Consider the following 8,271-nt stretch of genomic DNA (forward strand, 5'->3'; position numbering starts at 1 on the left):
CTGAATCAGATATAACTAAGCCACTTTAAGAACTCATGAAGTCCAGGCCTACAAAGCCCTCCGAGGAACACTGACCTGGTACCTGGTTTGCAGGTACCTTACAGGTGGTAAGGTACCAGGTCAGAAACCTAAGAAATGTTGAATACACTAAAGAATTCACTAAAGGTTCTAAGTATTGCAGGTAAAATAGAGTAGACAGTTTCTTGGCCTTGGTCTCCTAGCCTTTGGGCAGCAAGTCATAGATATTTTGAAACTTCCAATCCAAGATTCCTTAAACAAATTTCCTTGTGGAAGTTACTTTTTTTTTTTTGGAGAGATTTTCACTGTAGGGCGCGTGCACTCGCCAGACAGACAGAGAGAGACATAGAGACAGAAAGCGAGAAATCACCCCCTAGGGGGGATGGTCACACCGCAATCCCTTCTCCTCCATTCTCCTCTCGGGATCTTGGGCACGCACGCACACGCGCCCGGCGTGAGTTTTAAGCCACCGGGTCCGGGACACGAACCATGGTTGACTACGTGGGAGTCCAGCGATATAGCCATTACGCTAACTGCTGGTTCCCTGGAAGTTACTTTTGTGAGCTTAATGATTGTTGAATAATGTGTGTGGCTGTAGATATGCAAAGCAAACGCAAGAAGGCCTATTTGGCTAATTAACATTCTCACTGTACCAGTGTAAATAATTAGGCCACACTTTATAGACCAGCCTTTTTGTGTGATCTAGAATAATCTTTAGTATTATTACGATTAGAGGGAAGGAGAGGGAAGAACTGTCGGGTAGACTGTGAAAAATGTGAAACGGGCAGAAAGAGATCAGCGGGTATCTCTTCAACAGAATATTGGGCATCACAGCAAATAGGCTGTGAGATTTTATACAATACATCTTTCGGCATCTTTAACTGCACTATTTTATACCTTGGTAAGTTATACGATACTGATATTATTGTAAACAAAGCTTGTGTAGTGAAGATCAACTGATCCACATCCCACTCTGCTCACAGAAGCAGCCAAGGGTGTATCAACTTATACATTCATTTCATCATTCTCCATTGCCTATATATATGACTATTCTTTGGATTTTCCTTCAGCCTGTTTGTAACATTTGTAACATCTTACTGAATTCATTATTAGTTTTTGACTAATATAAAAATCTTACACATACTCATTTTTTTTAGAAAGTCAGGTTTTCTTTTCTTTCTTTTCTTTTCTCCTCTTCTTTTTTTTTTTTTTTTAAACTATCTCTCCTAGTTTTTATTTCACACTTTTCAAAACATGGAGTGCCACCTTCCAATATTCAAGGGCAAGGAAAATCTATCTAGCTGAACAGACGTGTAACTCTGTGATTTGAACTACATTTCATTTGTTAAGGCATCTTGATACACATCAATGATCTTGTAAAACCAAAATAAGCTACAGAAGGAACTGCTTTGCCACTCATAGCTGGCAGCAACATTCAGCAACAGGAAATACATAATTTATGGGACTCCAGCACCGTTAATATTCCAACACAGAAGAGTGGAACACAGCAAAGAATGCTGGATTCTAAGCTTTATAATAAATACTGCTCAGGGATTTTGTAATCTAAAGGTTCAAAATAAAACCAATTTGCAGTTAAAAACTAGGTAAGGGAGCATCCCCAGGTTTGGAGATTAAGGGGTGTAAGAATGACCTTCTTAAATTCATGTTTCATCTGAAGTCACTGTAGCATTTATCCAGAAAGCACAGCAAAATTGGCTATTATTTCCTGGATGCCTGCTCCATGCACTGCACTGCGAATTCTTTGACAAGGGCCCCCAAGCCCCACTTTCCAGACCTGCTAGGCAGGTTGGCCATCAACAAGTATTGTACCTGATAGAATGACCTATTTCCTTCCTCACCAATCCTAGAAGCAACATGACTGGTCAGACTTAGCTATATAATGTGAGGGGAACAGCACAATGCAACATGGAAATACAGGGCCTCTTGTTGATTTTTTTCTTTTTTAAATTCAAGATGTTATGGCCATGTGATTTGAATCCTGAAATCAGTAGCTTAAAAAACACACCAGACACTTGTGCATGTGTGCCCCCAAACCCAACAGGATGGAGAAATGGAGAAGAGACTGTGGTGGGACCACATCCCAGGTGGGTGCTTTCACCCTCCCTACTCTCTCTCTTGCTCTCTGATGATAAGCACAAACGCCCTCTGGCAAGTTAAAAACAAAACAAGAAATACAAGGAGGTGACAGCAGAGCATTAAGTCAAGTATGGAGCCTTTCTAACAGCGGGGCCTGCGTGACTGTACAGGTCACATGCCTGTGAAGCCAGTCCTGTGTCTGATGCTTAAAGGAGAAGATCAGAGAAACTTTCATGTTTTTATACAAAGAGATTCTCAGATATCAGCTAACACTTGCCTTTATATTATCTTATAAATGTTAACCGAGGCCCTCCTCCATCCCCCAAGGGTAGAGAGGTCTTACATGAACAACATATTCATTTCTTTAAGGAAAATTCTAGGTTATTCAGTGAAAATCTAGTTGCACATCTGTTTCCAGAGATCTCACTGTCCTATATTCATAAAGACTTCAAACCCCCAAAGACGAAAAAGAATCACAAGGAACCCACACAAGGATTCTGAATAATGGTCTTCTGGATAATGACACCTAAGATTATCCCATGACACGAAGACTTTTAAAGGGATCTGCCTTCCCAGAGACGCTCAGGTCGCAGTCAGTCCAAACCCAACAGGATGGAGAAATGGAGAAGAGACTGTGGTGGGACCACATCCCAGGTGGGTGCTTTCACCCTCCCTACTCTCTCTCTTGCTCTCTGATGATAAGCACAAACGCCCTCTGGCAAGTTAAAAACAAAACAAGAAATACAAGGAGGTGACAGCAGAGCATTAAGTCAAGTATGGAGCCTTTCTAACAGCGGGGCCTGCGTGACTGTACAGGTCACATGCCTGTGAAGCCAGTCCTGTGTCTGATGCTTAAAGGAGAAGATCAGAGAAACTTTCATGTTTTTATACAAAGAGATTCTCAGATATCAGCTAACACTTGCCTTTATATTATCTTATAAATGTTAACCGAGGCCCTCCTCCATCCCCCAAGGGTAGAGAGGTCTTACATGAACAACATATTCATTTCTTTAAGGAAAATTCTAGGTTATTCAGTGAAAATCTAGTTGCACATCTGTTTCCAGAGATCTCACTGTCCTATATTCATAAAGACTTCAAACCCCCAAAGACGAAAAAGAATCACAAGGAACCCACACAAGGATTCTGAATAATGGTCTTCTGGATAATGACACCTAAGATTATCCCATGACACGAAGACTTTTAAAGGGATCTGCCTTCCCAGAGACGCTCAGGTCGCAGTCAGTCTGAACATAAACTCAGGGACTTCTGTCTGGGAACTCTGGTTTGAGCATCAGCAACATTCTGCTATTTACTGACTAGGGTGGAGGTTTAGACTAGCTACTGCCATCTGTACTTCCTGAACTCAATGTACTTTATTTTAGTTCATGCTGTTCTCTGTTTTCAGTAACCTCCTGATCCTGAGAACTATGAGAACTTCTTCCTCCCCTAAAATTAAAATAAAGCAGGACATCTATCACTAAAATTTCCCATTTTTCAATAAAACTGCTAATCTGCCCCACCTTACCCATTTTTATACTTTAACCCAGTTCCATAAGGGATGGGCTGTTGAACTCACTTTTGTATCCATGTCCCTAATACAAAGTGTGGTATGTAGCTGGAGCTTAGTAAATGCTTGCTGAATGAATTATAAACAGGGTAATTAGACTCATGTAGCAGTACTTCCATAGGGATTGCTGCAAATAGAAATTCATAGTCAAAAATCGACTTACTATAATTTTTATTAAGAATAATATTAACAGCTGTCATTTGTTAGGCCTTTACTCCTGATTATTTGACATGCTTTATATAATTTGTAGTTTCTGATAACCTTTATGAAGATTTCTCTTCCCAATATGTCCCTTAGAGATGAGAAAACTGAGGATCAGAGAGGCGACATTCTTTGCCCAAGGCTACATGGCCAATAACAAGGGGGCAGGCTCAGATTCAGCTTGGCCTGACTCAGTGGCCTGCATGCTTAATGACCATACTATACAGCTCCTCTCTCTTTGACAAGGTTTTACTATATAAAAACTCTAGTATCCGATATTTTATTATGTGTTTAGCTAAATAGAGAAGACATCTTTTTCCCTCTATTCTAATAGTTCCCTAGCACTACAATGAGAAACAGTCCTAAATCTCAGATTTACAAAGAAAGTGATCCTATCTAGTGATCCTTGCCTTACTTCCCCCAAACCTAGAAGCTGAATGAAAAAATACTTTTTTTATAAGTTCAATAAAATTTGATACAAGAACTAAAATCACAACTTTGCTAATATATATTTATTTGCAAACTGTTCACTTCTTTATCAAAGGCCTTGAAGAGACCTATAACAAAACTCTTACCTATGGTTAAGTGTAGTAAGAAAGAAACAGCTGAGATTTTGGAAAGAGGAAGCAAATACACAGGCCATGAGTACCAAGTGCCATGACTGTGACTAGGCCTCATGTAAACTGCAGGTTCCAGTCTTAGTGGATAGTCCTGACACAAGAAACAGTCCAGATTTTTGCCTGTGCTTTAGAACAAGTTGATGTAGTGCCAAAAAGTTTTAGAAGCCTAAGAAAACACTATTGGAAAGAAAAAATATGGTCATACAGTTGCTTAAGACATGATAGGTATTATGTAAGAATGAAAAAGGATCTGGGAGGCCAAGTACCATGATTCGCTGACGAGGTGGACATGGGACAGTCAACATCCAGGTTTATATTTCTGTAATATTCATCCAACTAGTAACACATACTTGAAAATCAACCTGGTCCCTGGAACGGGTACTCTTCCTTTGCCTTTTCTCCCACAGAACTAGCCCAGCACATAACCACATTCTACTTGTCACAGGGAATGAAACACCAAAATGCTCCAAATATAGACACCACTTCATAAAATTATACTTTCCTAGCGTTTCTCCCTTAGCCTTGGAAACACTTTCACTGTCATCAACCTTTTTCATTAGTGCCAAGCCTTTTCTGCTCTGATGAGACTTCTGCACACTAGATTAAACTCGTCATAAAAAAATGCGCTATCTTCTGTGTTAAACAATGATAAGTTGCAGAATCCAGAACAAAAGACACGTAGACACATGATTGGACATTTCTATGCCAAGGTAAAGCAGCCTCCCTATCCTGAGGGGTCCGGTCTGCTCCCCCAGTTCCCAAGCTCACCAACTATGACCCAGATTTGGAGCTCTACCCACTATCGGTCACCCTGGGGGAGCGAAACCAGGAAGTATATGAGAGCAGGGGCAGCCTGGGGCCCAGGTGAATAAGAAATAAAAAATATCACTGGGCACGGTGGGGGGGGGCATGTGTCAGTCAATGTTCATTTTTGCACCCCCAGTACCTTGTACAGCTCTGGACACACAAAGGTATTGAGCAGCTCTCTGGTGACTGATGGAAGGTTTGAGAGACCAGAGTTACCAGCTGGGATCTTTGACAATGGTACTTCAATATTCTCATCCAAAATTGGTGTCTGACCTCTTTCTTACACAGGATTATTATAAGACTGAAGGTGTTATTATAAGACTGAAAAGATAGAAAGTCCTTTGACAAAATATGAGGTCTTCAAACAGTTCATGGAAAATGCACATTAAGAAAACACAATGCATGGATTTCAAAATTTTGTGTTCAAAATATTTGCACAAAATAGTTACACTTTAATTCTATATTTCCACAAACATTTTGAAGTCTGCTTATATTCAGCACTATTCAAATATAAGAATCAGTAAATGTCAATACAGCAGCTGCTTTTTAGGGTGAAGGAATGATTGCTGTAAAAGTGGCTCTGTATTGGGCTTGCACCATGGCCTAGTAGGTAAGGGAACTGGATCCCATATGGCCAAGCATGGTTTGAATCCTGGTCCTGGTGACTTGAAGAATGCCAGAGGCTATGCAAGCATACCCCAAATCTTGACAGGATGGAGAAATGGAGAAAGGATTGTGGCATGATCATGCTGCTTGCCCCACCCCTCTGCCCCCTCGCCAACCCTCATCGCTCCCTGTCAAGTACATGTGCCTCCTAGCAATTAAAAAAAGAAGAAAAAGTGGTCCTATGACTTTCCTAGTGCACCTTGCCCCTCTTTCTGAAACCCTCTATGCGAATTTTATCTTACTACTTCTAGCATCCCCTGTGGCTGCTCTGTAGCCACCCCAGCATTCAGACCTACTTTAACAGAGTGACACCGATGCTGAGTTAAGTTTTTTCCAGCTCTATGATCCAGGGTAACCCCTCTCAGGACTAGACCTGGTGATAAGGAGCCACTCATAGAGCTCTCTTTGTATTATTAAGCTTGAATTAAATAAAGCACCAGGCAGAGGTCTTCTGCCATTCTTCCTGTCTAACCAGTTCAGCCTATGGCTCCTGATCTCAGCAGCCTGCCGGCCTACTGTGGAACTTCTAAGATGTGATCCTATCAGCATGGACTCCAAGAGGGTCTATTCTATTTTCTGAAAGGATAAGACCAGTCTGTACTTCTAAGAAACTGACAAGTCTGTGCTTCTAAGAAAGTGGAAGACCTATCTGTTGGTTTGATTTTTCTAGGACTGAGAAACCGTATCTAAAGTTTATAGCTTCTCCTTTCTTAATAAGCGGCAGTTGTGTTTCCTGGAACCACATTTTACATGTGGGTCAGGGGCCCTCAGCAAGCTGGTCATGAACACTGTTGGAGTTTACCATCTTGTGGGTAAAACTATGCAAGGTTGCTTGCTTGCAGTCTTCATTAAACACTGTGTAAAATAAAACCTATTTGGGAGCTAAACTGAATGAGTCCAATAAGTATTACTGATCTTCATTCAAAACCTGTATTTGCAATATTTCTCTGAGAAAGTCTGAGTTGGCAGGAATTACCTGGCAGATTAAATAACTGAGGGTAATTAGAACTGTGTTTTGGCTTCTCTCTGTCTCTCTTTTCACTTTCTCAGATGGTGTGAACTCTTACAAGATCTGAATGCATGTCCCTTCATCACAGAGAGAAACATAAGTGAGTAAGTCCTCTAATGAGCTGATGATGAGGTCTGAGTGACCCCACAGGCCGGGAGTGGCTCCTGAAAACCCGTCTGTTTTCTGATGTGAGGAAAATGGTCTTAACGGCTACTTTGTTATTCCTAAATTACAAAACTAAAACAATTTTCTGTGCATGGGCCCTCCGAAACATAATGAGTTCATATCTAATAATCTAACTAGATATAACTGCTTAGGAGAATATTTTGAAACTAGTGTTTTACAGGAAGATTTACAGGAAGACCTAGTGTTGTTTAAAACCAGCTAGTTCACTGGAGCATTACTGTCATTTGCTAATGGCTGTCTAAGGTCACTTTATCTCTAAGTTTGTTTGGTTAGTTATTTATTTCCTCAGTGAATAAGAGAGACAGAGAGACTGAGAAAGGTAGAGAGACAGTGACCCCAAAGGGATCTCGACACTATGACCAACCCACAGCCTCAGCTAGTGTGCTCAGGAGCCTCCAGACATGCACTGGGAACCTTCCCATGTGGGTTCACCGTGAATGTCCAGTTTTACTGCTGTACCACTGTCCAGACCTCCTAGGGTCACTCCTGGTATCATACTGGAGACTTTGTAAGTACAAAACAACTCAGATCAGCTCTAGAATTGTAAAGCAGATCTAGCATTCTTTTCTGTAGATAAGTGGGCCTTGCCCCCAGGAAAGATGTCAGTATGAGGTGAGGTCACTTCTGGGTGTGGTCTAAAGGTCACCAGCAGCACTGCCTGAGTGGCTTGTCACAACACAAATTCCCACAGCTCCAGATCAGTAACCAGAATTTTAGAAGACAGGCTTGAAACCTACCTCTTACAAACCCCTCAGTGATTCTCTGCACACAAGTTTGAGAACTGCTCCAATGAAGCACGAGGTTCTCTCTGTTCTTCCTCTTAGCTCTAAAACCCATACTTACAGAAGTGCCTGCTATGAGCGAGGACTCAACAAACATTTGGCGAAGTACAAAATGTGCTGTGCAAGGATATGATCTCTCCCCTCTTCCTCAAGCTGCCAGGAAGTTGGAAGCCACATTTGAACTCAATTACAGAAATTTTGTAGGCTTTCACGACTTGTATTTTTAAAACTCTTTTTTCTCGATCCTCCCATTTGACTTTTATACTCTTCTAGGTTCTAACTTATATATATATATATATATATGAAAGCAAGAAATCA

At 41.1% G+C, this 8,271-nt stretch overlaps 1 protein-coding gene across 1 annotated transcript in view; it reads right to left on the bottom strand.

Moving 5' to 3' along the window:
- The window catches only part of WDFY2 (WD repeat and FYVE domain containing 2), a gene marked incomplete at its 5' end in the record, with an annotated part of 95,912 nt that overhangs the window by 22,773 nt on the left and 64,868 nt on the right, over positions 1-8,271 (bottom strand).

This window comes from Tupaia chinensis, unplaced genomic scaffold (genome assembly GCF_000334495.1).
Source record: "Tupaia chinensis unplaced genomic scaffold, TupChi_1.0 Scaffold000402_1, whole genome shotgun sequence".
Classification (NCBI taxonomy): Eukaryota; Metazoa; Chordata; class Mammalia; order Scandentia; family Tupaiidae; genus Tupaia; species Tupaia belangeri.